General features: G+C 41.4%; 1 long non-coding RNA gene across 1 annotated transcript; it reads left to right on the top strand.

Annotated features, from left to right (window-relative positions):
- Positions 1-246: 246 nt before the first annotated feature.
- LOC136673674 (uncharacterized) lies at positions 247-3,916 on the top strand. Its single transcript, XR_010795955.1, has 4 exons — positions 247-353; positions 437-532; positions 1,764-1,806; positions 3,413-3,916. It is a non-coding gene; the product is annotated as an uncharacterized lncRNA (long non-coding RNA).
- Positions 3,917-15,237: the final 11,321 nt, after the last annotated feature.

Below are 15,237 nucleotides of genomic sequence, written 5' to 3'. Positions count from 1 at the left end.
CCAATATTAAAATATATATAAAAAAATTTCGTTTGTTATAAAAATCCAATTTTAATTCAAATCTCCAGTAGTTTTGGAAAATGTCCTCTGTTTGGCTCCTGTGATGCTTTTACTATTTTTTTTTTTCTAATTTGAATATTTAATTGTTTTTGTAGTTTAAGGTGGTCGCTCTGGTCTCTTTATCATGTTCATGAAATTAAATCACACTGCATTTCATCCAGTTTCACTCTTAACGGTGCGGTAAGTTTGGATTTAAAATTACGTTCTGAACGCGCCAGAGCCGCCATTATAACCGGATTTTAAAATTGTGACCTTGGAAAAAGGTTATTTCAGACTTCCGGCGAATAACTCGGGTAAATCTTAACGATATTAGCGATAATTAAGGAAATTACCAACATGACCTGTTTTTAAGGCTTTATTTTAATTCATCTTATAGATGTCTTCTCTGAACTATCACTAACGGCTGAAGTCGCCAGCAGCTGAAATTCTGAAAACAGACGAGCGATTTAAAAGCATAATTTGCTACATCTAGGTTTGTCCAGTATTTATATAATCGTCACTGTGCCTTTAAATTAATTTGAATGAATGAATGTACGCTTAAATTGTGAATTTTCACATGTAAACGTTATTGCTTAGCTAATTTAGCTAGCTATCGCTACTAATGCTAGCTAGCTATGCTACATTGATCAGCCATAACATTAGGACCCCTCTTTCTACACATACTCTCGGTTCTCTCAGCTCCATTGCCGAACATTTTGTGTTGGTCGATTTCTAGTGCTTCAATGGTCACAAGACGCTGCCCACAGGATGTTTTTGGTTGTTGGACTATTCTCAGGGTTTAAAAACTCCAGCAGCACTGCTGTGGCTAATCTACTCGTACCAGCACAAGACACACGACAGTGTCACTGCAGTGCTTAAAACGAATCACCGTCCTAAATATAACCGTTCTGTGATGGTACTCACAGAGTAGGGGGTTCTGACCACTGAAGAACAAGTTGAAAGGTTGCAAACAAAGTATGCAAGCAACAGGTGCACTACAGTCTAATTGTACAACGTGCTGTTGTATAGTCAGTGGAACTGAGTGAATGGACTGTGAGTATAGAAACAAGTTGGTGGTCATAATGTTATGGCTGATTCGTGTGTATTATTTGTGAATTAGGAGGAAATACGACGTCTCAGTAAATGAACGACGATTAAAATCATAAAGAGACACACTACTTTCATGGTTAAAATCCTTTCACAGCAATATATAAATACCTGAAAAAAATAGTTCAATAACCAAATCAATAAAATAGCATTTTGGCAGAAATTGTACTTCTTCACCACTAAGGGGCACCACAGCCCACTGCAATGAAATCAGGCTTCAATCTAAATATAATGGATAGCATTTTATTAGTCCCCACCACATCATTTCTTTATTTCATCCTTTGCTTTTGAGCTGAAAACCACTGAATGTGTAGAACAGCTGTGTATTATAGGGTTTTATACACAGGAAGCCTAGGATCACTCAACATTTTGTTGCTTTCTGATTGCATTAGACATTTAAAATGAACCCACTGCATAGATGGGCTAATATTTTCCCTTAAAACTATAGTTAGAGCTTTAAAGAACACAAAGCAGCGATGAGAGTATGAACAGGATGTTGTTATGAATTTTTGAGACAGTCAAAGCTTTGCATCTACTAGAAAGTGTTTTTTTTAAATCAATTAATTACAAAATGATGTAGCCAAAGAGTATGTCTTTTTCCAATTACTGTTTTTTAGAGGTCATCTCCCTCTAAGGAAGTGCAGCCAGGGAACATCTTGTGTACGTATGCTCTTTTGCTCTTTGGTAGGCAATTTGTGTAAAAGTTAGGGTGGAGAACATCTGGCTCTTTTCGAGGGTAATCTGAGAGGAAATAAAAGCTTCCACATGGGATGAAAGGAGAGAAATAACTAAACATTTGCGATTTTGGTGGCTCTGCCCAATCAAAGGAAAGAAACAGAGAGTGTCATCCTTTTCAGTTCATATGTTTGTGGAATATGGAGTGTTATGATACTTATGAAACATGGAGGCTTCTGTAAATATCATTTTTCAAAGGGGAATAATCATAATATGGGGAATGGAGTTTTCTATGTTGATAATTTTGTAAAGTAAGAGTTCATATTCTATGATGATCACTTTAGAATATAGACATTTAGTGGTGAGCATGATGACCTTACAGGCACGGTGGTACAGCAGGTATTGTCGCAGTCACACAGGCCTCGAGGTTGTGGGTTCGATTCCCGCTCCGGGTGACTGTCTGTGAGGAGTTGGTGTGTTCTCTCTGTGTCTGCGTGGGTTTCCTCCGGGTGCTCCGGTTTCCTCCCACAGTCCAAAAACACACGTTGGTAGGTGGATTGGTGACTCAAAAGTGTCCGTAGGTGTGAGTGAGTGTGTGTCTGTGTTGCCCTGTGAAGGACTGGCGCTCCCTCCAGGGTGTATTCCCGCCTTGCGCCCAATGATTCCAGGTAGGCTCTAGACCCACCGCGACCCTGAATTGGATAAGCGCTTACAGATAATGAATGAATGAATGAATTATGACCTTACACTCATGCTGCTGCTGCTCAAGAGCATCACATTTCAATTGGCCCTGTGGTTGCACCTAAAAACTTCGGAACATAGTGTTTTTTTTCTTGTTAAATATGTCATAATGTATTCTGCTATCCATTTAAGATATATTTAGCTACATCTGCTGTTAAACTTAGAGCCCTCTGACATTTTTTTCTTCCAGATTTTCGCCAGCTGCAATGGAAGAAATTCATGTACTTAGCTAATATGGAGGAAATTAAAATCTGTGGAAATTGAACTTATGCCACAAAAAGAGAACTCAACAAAGAGTGTAAATCAGATATAACAACAAAAAAAAGGCAAATTCAATTAATTTCTCCAAATTTCTGTATAATTACATTTTATAATTTTTAATAAGTCTTTGTGAAATGATTTATTTCAAAGGAACGTAGTGAGTCAGAATTATTTCCCGTGATGATGACAGGAACCTTAAAGCCTCTAAAATTAAAAATATTACAATATAGAATAATACTTTCCCATATGCACTCCTATTTTGCCAATATAACAAATACATGTGTTATATTGAAAAGATGTGGATGCACTTGCTATTTTGGGAAGTGCATAAAATGTTTCGATTTGCTTATACACTGCCTTCCCTATCACCACAAGTGTAAAGAAATCAGACTCTGAACATTTTACTTAACATACTACTTAATTTCACATAAACCACTCTGGATGACATCGTGTCCATCTGCATGATTGAATTATGTGGTAATTTGGAGGATTTTTGGAGTGTCATTCATCGTCGAGTGTAACACAGTCAAAATGCTAGTAAGGCTTCATTATTGCAATGCCTATATGCAAGTTTTGTTTTTCTTTCCAGTTTAGTTTTTATAGAACCATCATCAGGATAGGAGCTTACCTTCACTAAACATGCCCATCATTCAAGAATTATGGGTCAATCTGAGATCACTCCTCCATTGCAAGTATGTGATCATTGATGAAGAAAGGCTTCAGGGTCTATACCACAAACTGCAGCAACTGGAGAAGGAGAACTGTGAGCTGAGACTGAGGGTACAGATGCTGATGAGCATAACGACAGACAAGGAGTTAAAAAAGAAGCAAGTACAAGCCGAGTCAGCTGTTCGGCCCCAGTTCATAAGAGATGTGAGTGAACATGAAAGTGAAGTGTTCGTCATTGTCTCAGTATGAAAAAACATTTAAAACTCATTAAACAAAATCATATTTAAACTCAACTGAAAGAGTCAGTACCTAGGTTTTTCAGGCTGTGACAAGTGTCAATGAGCATTATTTGCATAGTTAATGGCAATCGTGGCAGCTAACTTAAAGACAAGGTTTAGTCCATATTTTGTTCTCTTTTTATGGATAGCAGTATGATTGATATATATATAATGGCCAAAACCCCATAAGTAAGTCAAATTATCTGAGAGTTCAGAGTTTTTGACAAACTGTCACACAGCTCCAGGGACCTGGAGGTTGTGGGTTCAAGTCCCGCTCCAGGTGACTGTTTGTGAGGAGTTTGGTGTGTTCTCCCTGTGTCTGCATAGGTTTCCTCTCTGTGATCCTGTTTCCTCCCATGATCAAAAAACACACATTGGTAGGTGGATTGGCGACTCAAAAGTGTCCGTAGTTGTGAGTGAATGAGTGAGCGTGAGGGTGTGTTCCTGCCTTGCGCCCAGTGATTCCGGGTTGGCTCCGGTCCCACCTCGACCCTGAACTGGATCAGCGGTTACAGACAATGAATGAATGAAAGAACATCTTTGGCTCCACTAAAATTAAGAGTCTGATAACATCTGAGTCCCTTCTGTGTATCATGTGCTGTCAGTGTTAGAGCCTGCAAATCTAATCTGTTGTGGTAAAATATCTACAATATCTCTGTCACAGAGAAACAGACACAGAGTCCTTTTTAGGAAACTTTTAAGGACACTTCTTAGAAAACAAAGAGAGTGCTACTTCTTCAGTCTGCCATTCTTATCTATAATTTAATAAAAATGTAAAGGAATAAGATTGATACGTTTCTATTCTATATTTAATAACTTAAAATTATTTGGGCTGGTTTCCCAGACAGGGATTAATCCTAGTGCAAGACTAAACAACATTTTGAATTGTGACTTTCCCATTGAAAAGAAGATATAGTCCAGGACTAGGCTTAATCCCTGTCTGGGAAACCAGCCCATTAAATTTATGTTAAAGTGTTATTCTGTTTATATATCTCTTGTTTTATGCTGTGAGTGTAAAATCCATGTGTGTGTGAGTTCAGATCTTGTGTAAAGTAAACTCAGAGCAATTTGCAAAACATTCCGGTCGGACTTATCGCAACTAAAGATGCTATCAAGTCTGCCATTATCTAAGGCTTACTTAATCTAATCTTGGACATGTGGAAATGGGTTAGAATAGGTAGTCTGTCTGAAGTGGAATGAAGGACGTGTAGTCTGGGCTGAGTGAGTTTACCTGGAATGTAGCCTTACATAGCTTTAAAGATGGGACATTCCCAATTCTCTGTCTTTTTTCTCTTTGAGGCCATTTACAGGAAATAGCAGTAGTTAGATATCCTCAAACATATCTCTTCACACTACTCCTTTACAGCTTTCTGTATAGCTACATTAACTTAATTTGCCCAGCTTTTCAACACTGGTGTTGTAGGTTTGCCACAAATTAAGCTAAGACTATTACTAAAATATATATATATATATATATATATATATATATATATATATATATATATATATATATATATATATAATACAATTCTAAGGTTGCTTGTAAAAATGATATTCATATGTACCAGGATGGTTTGTTAATAGTTAAATAATTGTTTTAAAACAGACTGTTCTAAAATGTTATTTAGTGTTTCCCAACTTTCAAATCATTATTCAGCAAAACAGATTGACAGATTGAAACCCACACAGACACAGGGAGAACACACCACACTCCTCACAGACAGTCACCCGGAGGAAACCCACGCAGACACAGGCAGAACACACCACATTCCTCACAGACAGTCACCCGGAGGAAACCCACGCAAACACAGGGAGAACACACCACACTCCACACAGACAGTCACCCGGAGGAAACCCACGCAGACACAGGCAGAACACACCACATTCCTCACAGACAGTCACCCGGAGGAAACCCACGCAAACACAGGGAGAACACACCACACTCCACACAGACAGTCACCCGGAGGAAACCCACGCAAACACAGGGAGAACACACCACACTCCACACAGACAGTCACCCGGAGGAAACCCACGCAGACACAAGGAGAACACCACACAGACAGTCACCCGGAGGAAACCCACGCAGACACAGGGAGAACACACCACACTCATCACAGACAGTCACCCAGAGGAAACCCATGCAGACACAGGGAGAACACACCACACTCCTCACAGACAGTCACCCAGAGGAAACCCACGCAGACACGGGAAGAACATACCACACTCCTCACAGACAGTCACCCGGAGGAAACCCACGCAGACACAGGGAGAACGCACCACACTCCACACAGACAATCACCCGGAGGAAACCCACGCGGACACAGGGAGAACACACCACACTCCTCACAGACAGTCACCCAGAGGAAACCCACGCATACACAAGGAGAACACACCACACTCTACACAGACAGTCACCCGGAGGAAGCCCACGCAGACACAGGGAGAACACACCACACTCCTCACAGACAGTCACCCAGAGGAAACCCACGCAGACACGGGGAGAACACACCACACTCCTCACAGACAGTCACCTGGAGGAAACCCATGCAGACACAGGGAGAACACACCACACTCCTCACAGACAGTCACCCAGAGGAAACCCACGCAGACACGGGGAGAACACACCACACTCCTCACAGACAGTCACCCAGAGGAAACCCCACACAGACAGTCACCCAGAGGAAACCCACGCAGACACGGGGAGAACACACCACACTCCTCACAGACAGTCACCCGGAGGAAACCCACGCAGACACAGGGAGAACGCACCACACTCCACACAGACAATCACCCGGAGGAAACCCACGCAGACACAAGGAGAACACACCACACAGACAGTCACCCAGAGGAAACCCACGCAGACACAAGGAGAACACACCACACTCTACACAGACAGTCACCCGGAGGAAGCCCACGCAGACACAAGGAGAACACACCACACTCCTCACAGACAGTCACCCAGAGGAAACCCACGCAGACACAAGGAGAACACTCCACACAGACAATCACCTGGAGGAAACCCACGCAGACACAAGGAGAACACACCACACAGACAGTCACCCGGAGGAAGCCCACGCAGACACAGGGAGAACACACCACACTCCTCACAGACAGTCACCCAGAGGAAACCCACGCAGACACAGGGAGAACGCACCACACTCCACACAGACAATCACCCGGAGGAAATCCACGCAGACACAAGGAGAACACTCCTCACAGACAGTCACCTGGAGGAAACCCACACAGACACAGGGAGAACGCACCACACTCCACACAGACAATCACCCGAAGGAAACCCACGCAGACACAAGGAGAACACTCCACACAGACAATCACCTGGAGGAAACCCACGCAGACACAAGGAGAACACACCACACAGACAGTCACCCGGAGGAAGCCCACGCAGACACAGGGAGAACACACCACACTCCTCACAGACAGTCACCCAGAGGAAACCCACGCAGACACAGGGAGAACGCACCACACTCCACACAGACAATCACCCGGAGGAAACCCACCCAGACACAAGGAGAACACACCACACAGACAGTCACCCGGAGGAAGCCCACACAGACACAGGGAGAACACACCACACTCCTCACAGACAGTCACCCAGAGGAAACCCACGCAGACACGGGGAGAACACACCACACTCCTCACAGACAGTCACCCGGAGGAAACCCACGCAGACACAAGGAGAACACACCACACTCCTTACAGACAGTCACCCAGAGAAAACCCATGCAGACACGGGGAGAACACACCACACTCCTCACAGACAGTCACCCAGAGGAAACCCACGCAGACACGGGGAGAACACACCACACTCCTCACAGACAATCACCCGGATCGGGAATCGAACCCACAACCTCCAGGTCCCTGGAGCTGTGTAACTGTGGAGTGAGTAGAATGCTGATAGATGTTATTTATCATGACTGAGGTGTCCAGAAGCGGAAATGTTAAATATTGTAACATTTCCATGTTGTTATATAGCTTTTGGCTAATCTACTGATCGATCATCACAGTGGGACATGGGGGAAGCATGGGGGAAGTTTGTGCTTCTTCTTCACTGAACCACTGGAGGGATGGATCACTTATTCACTTTCTGAGTCAGCTCATTTCTACACTGCTATAAAAGACTTGTATCTTGCTGGTCTATGTGCCAAGGTTTTACATCCTCTTGTATTTACTCTGACCTTGAAGCAGGTTTTCTTACCACACTGCTGTTATTGTTCTCCTCAGTGATGGATAGTCTAGGTCAGTCATACAGAAATGGATCAGGTTAGCTCTGTGCCACTTTGTTCCTGTGCTAACACAGTGTCAGTGCTAATTTGATGTTAGATGTGCTACACCGTAGGTGTGTGTGTGTGTGAGTTCTATGGCATGTTTACATGTTCAGTCTCCATTCAAGGATGTTTATTCCTCAAGCTGAAGGCATACCTGATAATTAGCTCAGAATAAAGCTGGAATATAAGAAGCACCATAGCAGTGGACACATTATAGGCCTCAAAGACATTAGACAAACTGGGCTCTTTTAAAGTTTGTTGTTAAATTCTTATCATTTTTAAAAATATCCAACATCATAGAGATAAATTTACTCTTCAGCATCTTCCCAAATCTTCAAACTCTAAATCTCAATCAGACCATTAAAATCTTTAATTTCCCTGTTACATCCCACCCTCCCCCATTGGCTGAACAGACAATGAGAGAGAGAGAGAAACACAGTGCCTCTCTGGCACGTAACATTCCCCTTTCATTGATCTTGTATATATTTTTAAATCTTCTATTGCTTCTGATACAATTAAAATAATGATCTTTCCAATCATTGAAAATCCTATGCCTTTCATCATCTGCAAAGATTTTGTCTTCTAGATCTTAAATTTTGACCAGAAACTTTTGAAACTTTATCAGAAAAAACAGCATTGATTAAAGGATGAACAATGTCATGCTATTGTCTCTAAAACATCCTTTTGTTTTACATGTAAATCATTATCTTCTCTTTTCCCAAACAGTTATAACAGTGGCGACTGAAAACCTGCTCTGTTAGCAAAATGAATAAGATCAATGAAAAAACACTGTGATGAAACAACACTGGTTTTTGCTGACTCTTTCTCTCCTTTTCCTCTCTGACTATGCAGGCCCTAACAAACTTCTGTTCTGTTACTCTCTCCTCCCTCTTCCTCTCCATCTGTTTATTATGCCGTGTTCTGATCATTTGTACTGTGATGTGTGTTCGTACATTATAATGTTACTCTAGGGGCTGTGAGGACGTGAATGTGTATGATAGGATTGTGTATGTTCTGTGTCTGTGTCTGTGTGTGTCTGGATAATAGGTTGATGTAGGTACAATGTGTGTGTGTCTGTGATGAATATTTCTCTTGGCTGGCTGCTGGCAGTGTCAGGATGTAGAGAGCAGCTTGTTAAAGGTGGTGTGTTGTTGCTGTTTGACGCTGAAAGATTTCGTTTCCTCTCATGAGGCTGAATTGCTGCCTGTTTGACCAGAAATATAAAGCTACAGAGTTAGCATGCTGAGCAGAAATTAAATGTTCTGATTTTTTTTTACCATATTTTCCACTACCGAAATACAGGATTAGTTTTAAACATGCTTCTGTAACTTTGCTGTTGCGTTTAGTTTTGGGTTAAATTTCCTCTACCCGTTCAAAGAGACAGGAGCCTAGTCTTTTATGGGTGAAAATACCTGCCTGGTGGCACTGCTGCAGCAACAACTTTGCTCTTCAAATAAAGCTAGATATTGCGCCAGATATAGGATTTCTGTGAGGATTTGATTACATTCAGCTAAGAGAGTTAGAAAGGTCAGACACTGATGTTTGATGACTAGTTTTGTTTCACAAAACTTCTCTAATTATCATAAATGCAAAGGTATTTCCTCACCATCTCTCCAGAGAATGCAATTCTACTGCTCCGCAGCCCAAGGCTGGGGCAATTTATACCCCTATAGCTGACATTTGGCTTTGGGTGTGGTGACCTCTGTGTCATTTGCAAAGGTTTATTTCATGATAATTATACAAGCTGAAAGAGGACTGCTTGGTCACTATTTACTAATTATAATTTTTTTTTAGTTTTTTTGGGAATAGAAGACACTGGTTGTTGCAGTTGTGCCCATTCTGGCTGCACACATCACTTGAGCTGTTAAACAGTCTGTAATCACAGTTGTCTGATTCTCCATTTCATTCACTGAATGAATCCTTCAGGGTCACAGTGGGTCCGGAGCCTACCAGGAATCACTGGGTACAAGGTGGGAACACACCCTGGAGGGGGCACCAGTTCTTCGCAGGCTGACAATCTACCTATCAACGTGTTTTTGGACTGTGGGAGGAAACCCACGTCGACACAGGGACAACACCCCAAACTCCTTACAGAGAGTCATCTACTCGAACCCACAACCCCAGGACCTTACCAGTTGCGCCACCATGCATTATACATGTTCAATACAGAGAACTGCTCTGGACTGTAGTTAAGCACACACACACACACACTCTGTGTCTAAGAAGCCACACTGATGAAACTCATACTGGATGAGGCCTGACATTGTCCTGCTGCAATAGACAGGAAAAAAGCTCACTCAAATGGCAGCTTATGTCTCACCAAAATACCAATATTACATATAAGGACCCTCTTCACATTTATACCCACACTGTGTGCACGTTTGCATGCCAATCACAGATGCAGGTTTTTGCTCTTTTCATAGCAATTGTCTGGATAGTCTTTTTCATATTTGGCATGTATTCATTCATTCGTTCATTATCTGTAACCGCTTATCCAGTTCAGGGTCACGGTGGGTCCAGAGCCTACCTGGAATAATTGAGCGCAAGAAATACACCCTGGAGGGGGCGCCAGTCCTTCACAGGGCAACACACACACATATTCACACCTACAGAGACTTTTGAGTCATCAATCCACCTACCAATGTGTGTTTTAGGACTGTGGGAGGAAACTGGAGCACCTGGAGGAAACCCACGCAGACACAGAGAGAACACACCACACTCCTCACAGACAGGCACCTGGAGCGGGACTCGAACCCACAACCTCCAGGTCCCTGGAGCTGACTGCTGCACCACCGTGCCACCTATATTTGGCTCAAAAAACAAGCTGAAAGTCTGACAACAAAATACATTCTCTCAGTTGTTTTGGTGCATCTGAGATTACTTCAGACCCAGAGACTGGGCTTTTGTGCAAAAATCGTATATGGCTTTCTCTTTGCATTTAGGACTGTGTTAAGTCTCACTAATTTTCCTCCTGAGCCCATGTGGCTGTGTCTATAACTGTAACATGACATTTTCTCAAATATTACATCTGAGGGCTTAATGTTCAGGTGTACATTCGGCACTTGTCCCTGAATCTTTTCATGATATTATGAACTACATCTGGTGAAAGGCCTAAATCCTTTGCGATCTTGTTTCCTCTCAAAGACTAAGCCTTTTGTGGATATTCCATTTATACTCAGTCTTACTGGCCTCGTCTGTTACCAGATAAACCGCTAATTTTGGAACCTTCCAGAACAGTGTTACTTTTATAAGCTTTTCAGTCTCATTTGCCTCTGTCTCAGCTCTTTTTGAGTGTGTTGTATGTGTCAAATGTTATTATTATTATTATTTTTGTCAGTGAAATCACTGTCAATGACTTCTTTGTTTTTATTGCATTTTTACACTGTCCCAAAGTTTCTAGAAGTATTCTGTGTTCTTCATAAAATATTCTTTCCAAAAATATCATGTTATATTTCACTGTACTTGTGTTTATTTGCACATGTGCAACTTTATATGGCGTTTGTATTGGCAAAGCTCCTCTTACTGCTGAGACAAATAGTGCAGTATATTGCATTGTGTTTTGTTGATCTTAATGGCATCCGCTGAAATTAAGGGGCTTTTACACTGCTCAGACGGAGCCAGGCAGGTCAGATATCCAGGAGAGTGATATGAATAGAAAGACTCATTGTTCTGCTTACTCATTCACTCATTCACTCCCCCATTCACTCACTCGCTAACTCACTAACTCAGTGACACTTGACATTGATTTCAACGCTAACCTGCAGTGGACAGGAAATCATGCTCAGAAAGAAAGGCCATATGGGTTTTTCTCTTCCTTCTGCCGGAAACTTGTTCAAGGATGTATAAGGGGGGGAGTGAAGGGTGTACGTGTGTGTGTGCATGTGTGTGTGTGTTTGTGTGTATACCTGAGTCTGCTGAGTTTTAAAATAAGTCAGCAAACAAGCTTGTGGAGGAACAATGTATGTGAAAGCCATTAAGATTTAACTGAATGAGTCCTGCAGACCACAAAGCTGTTGTATGTAAACTTTAGACCGTCAGCACCTCTTGTTGAGCTCCTATAATGTCAGTGTTGGCAGATGTCTTCGCAGTGGAGGTAGCGTTATTAGAAACGTAGGTATCGGTCAGTCTTGGGTCACTCAGGTAGCACTGATGGATCAGGTTTCCTTGCAGAAATGCATTTGGGATAGGGATAAGTGCTGTAATTATTATCAATGTATAAGTGCTATCAATGCATATAGCTTTTGCCACATTCATTATTCTAAGTAACACTGGGCAATGTTAGACACACATACTTAGACACAAAGACACAAGCTAGCGATGACACGGCACCTCACTCTTTTTGCTGCTCTGTTGTGCTAAGTATACTATTACTATGAGGACTAGTAGTCCTGAGATTAAACACTGAGGGGGTAAATAAATTCTGCAGCAAGTGTGTAACTGTACACCGTAGTTGAAAATCAATGCAATGGAATATTTCCATTTTGATATCAACAAACAGAGAGCGAAGTCAGAAATGCAGACTTGCTCCTCAGTACTAACTTATACTAATTGAATGTACATGGAATTACAACGTAAATAGTTTTATAATTAATTATGTAATTGTGTTTAAATTGTTGAGCAAAGTATGAGTGAGCACTTTAGCTACTAATTGATTTATATATTGCACATGAAATGTGATTCCCATTGGTGGTCTTTGCAACTTTTTGTTAGGAAACATGCAGCAACTTTGATCATGGAGAGTCTAAATGTAATGTCAGATAAAATTTCTGTTGAACAACCTCAAAGGATTATAGTGAACGTGCTTCTAATGTGTTTCATTGGTGGTGTGTGTGTGTGTGTGTGTGTGTGTGTGTGAGTCATCCAGACAGATTATAGTGGCAAAGCTCAGTGAAACTAATGAATGGCTTGAAGATAAATAGGAAAAGTGGAACCTTATGTTTTGCAGTGTCTGTCACCCCCATGTTTTCTCTTTATCTCTCTCCCTTTCTCATTCACACTCTGTCGCTCTCCCTCTCTCTCTTGCTCTACCATTCTTTTGCTCTTCCACTCTGTGGTGGTCAGTCATCCTGTAGTTGACCTGATCTTTATCTGGCCATTACACACAGGTCAGTGGTCCAGCCGTATCCTTCCCTTACAAACGCCCACTCTCACGCCTGTCTTGTACTCCCAGCACACACACACACATAATTGAAACCACTAAATTCCTTCTACAGACACTGACTTCTAACCAAAATATGGGTTAGTTCATACACATCTGAATAAATGTGTATTGTTTTATAATCAAGATACACTTATACATGTTTGTAAAGAAGGGTACTTTGCAAAATATACACTTTCACTGTATTTGTATTTTAACATATTTGGGATGTCTTCGCTATGAAGTTTCTGATTTTATGTTGATTTAAATGCAGGTCAATTATAAGTGCCAATATGCAAATATGAAAATGCTTAACGACCAGCTTCCATTCACAACTCCGTATAAGGGTCGCTCAGGAGAACACAAGAGCTGATCAGTTAGGTGAAGATGGTCTAAAATCAGCCCTATTCACTCAGTTTTGCAACACACAGTGAAATATTTTAAAAGTGGTCTTGGTATTGTCCTCACAGCCAAAGGTTCTGAGCACACAAAAGGAATGTACTGAGTGTGTGTAAGGGTCTCTCTTCTCCTAGAAATGAACGGTGTGGTGAACTCAGTTTCTGACCACTGTTCTGAATTTTAGCTCTGATATTCTGTGGCAATTATCTGTCTTTTCATTGACAGTTTTATCTTCATTGCTCACTAGCAGCTCAACAAGGTCATGACATTTTGCAAAAAGAGAATCAAGAGTGTCATAATTTTTATGATAACAGCTATAGGAAAAGTGGTTTTTTTTTTTAAATATGATTTCCACTGCCCTTCCTGAAAAGCCAATTTTGGCCCTGCTAACAGAGGCTACATTTTTAGACAACAAGATGGCTGTACAGTTAAAATGAATCTGATCCAGCAACTTTCTTTTACCTATTCTCTCTCAGTCTTTATTCTTTGGCCTTTCTTTCTGTAAGTAAAACAGGACTCATTACAGGGTGTCATCCTACACTCCTAAATCAAGTCAGAATGTGGGTAGGACAGAAATGATGGAGTTCATCCTGAGGAAATGGACAGGGTGGTGTGTGTGTGAGTGTGCGTGATACCTATCCTGCACAGCTGTAAAAGTGAGAATGCCTGAACCTGGTCTTAGTCATTACTGACAGAAATGTTCACTCCACCTTTTAGTGGCAACAGGCCCTTCATGCAAACTGTCATTCCCACTGAACATTAAGCATTTGAAATTTTGCCAGAAATTAATTTTTAGACCAGTATATACCTTATAAAAACTTTAGGTTTATATGTAATGGAAATTTGATATTGGAAAATGATGCACCTCACCAAAACTCTCACTAGTAACAGAGTCATAGCCTTAGGACTTCATCCCCATTATCTTTTAAAATCTGAGCAGGGAAGAGTAGTTGAAACTGGGATGTCTATATTATCCATTGTGAAATATATCAGCATGTGGAATTGGAGCATTTTGTGTGCTTCTTTGTTTTGTATCACTGTGTCCCTCGAAAGTAATTTGACATTTTATTTCTTGGAGTGTTGTTGTTATAAAACATATATGAAAATGTCATATCTTGTATTTGGTTTAGAAAAGATTTGATCTCTTGTTATTGTTTATTTCCACTGCAGGTTTTAGTGTACAGATCGACTGGATCTCAGTGCTTCTTTGTTGCAGTTCTTCCATTCTGCTGTGACGATGTTACAGCTGCTTGTTTATCAGATGTGCATAGTTTGGGTGAGTATCTTTTGGGAGATAAGGGTTTGGGGTTTGTGAGGAATGCAGTGAGTGTTTTCTGCTGGTGGCTTGTTGCTGTCGGAAGCGAGACAGATCTGTGGGCTGTGAGTGAAAGCAGTGTTTACTTGAGACTCTCTATCTTCTGCCTTTGACAACAACAGCAGGAAACAGTGTTCAGAAATAGCAAGATTCACCTGGAAGTCCCACTCACTTCCCTGTGTGTGTGTTTTTTATTTTTTATTTTTTTTAGTGTTTCAGGCTATTGTTTAAGCAGCACAATTGTTTAGATGGTCTCGCCCTATCCAGTTGGAAAATGAGAGGTTGTAAATAGTTGTAGGAAGATGGAGGGGAGGCTGGTGGTAGTTGGGG

This window comes from Hoplias malabaricus, chromosome 17, assembly GCF_029633855.1.
Source record: "Hoplias malabaricus isolate fHopMal1 chromosome 17, fHopMal1.hap1, whole genome shotgun sequence".
Classification (NCBI taxonomy): Eukaryota; Metazoa; Chordata; class Actinopteri; order Characiformes; family Erythrinidae; genus Hoplias; species Hoplias malabaricus.
The sequence above is the reverse complement of the archived record's forward strand: the minus strand, read 5'-3'. Positions and strand labels throughout refer to the sequence as shown.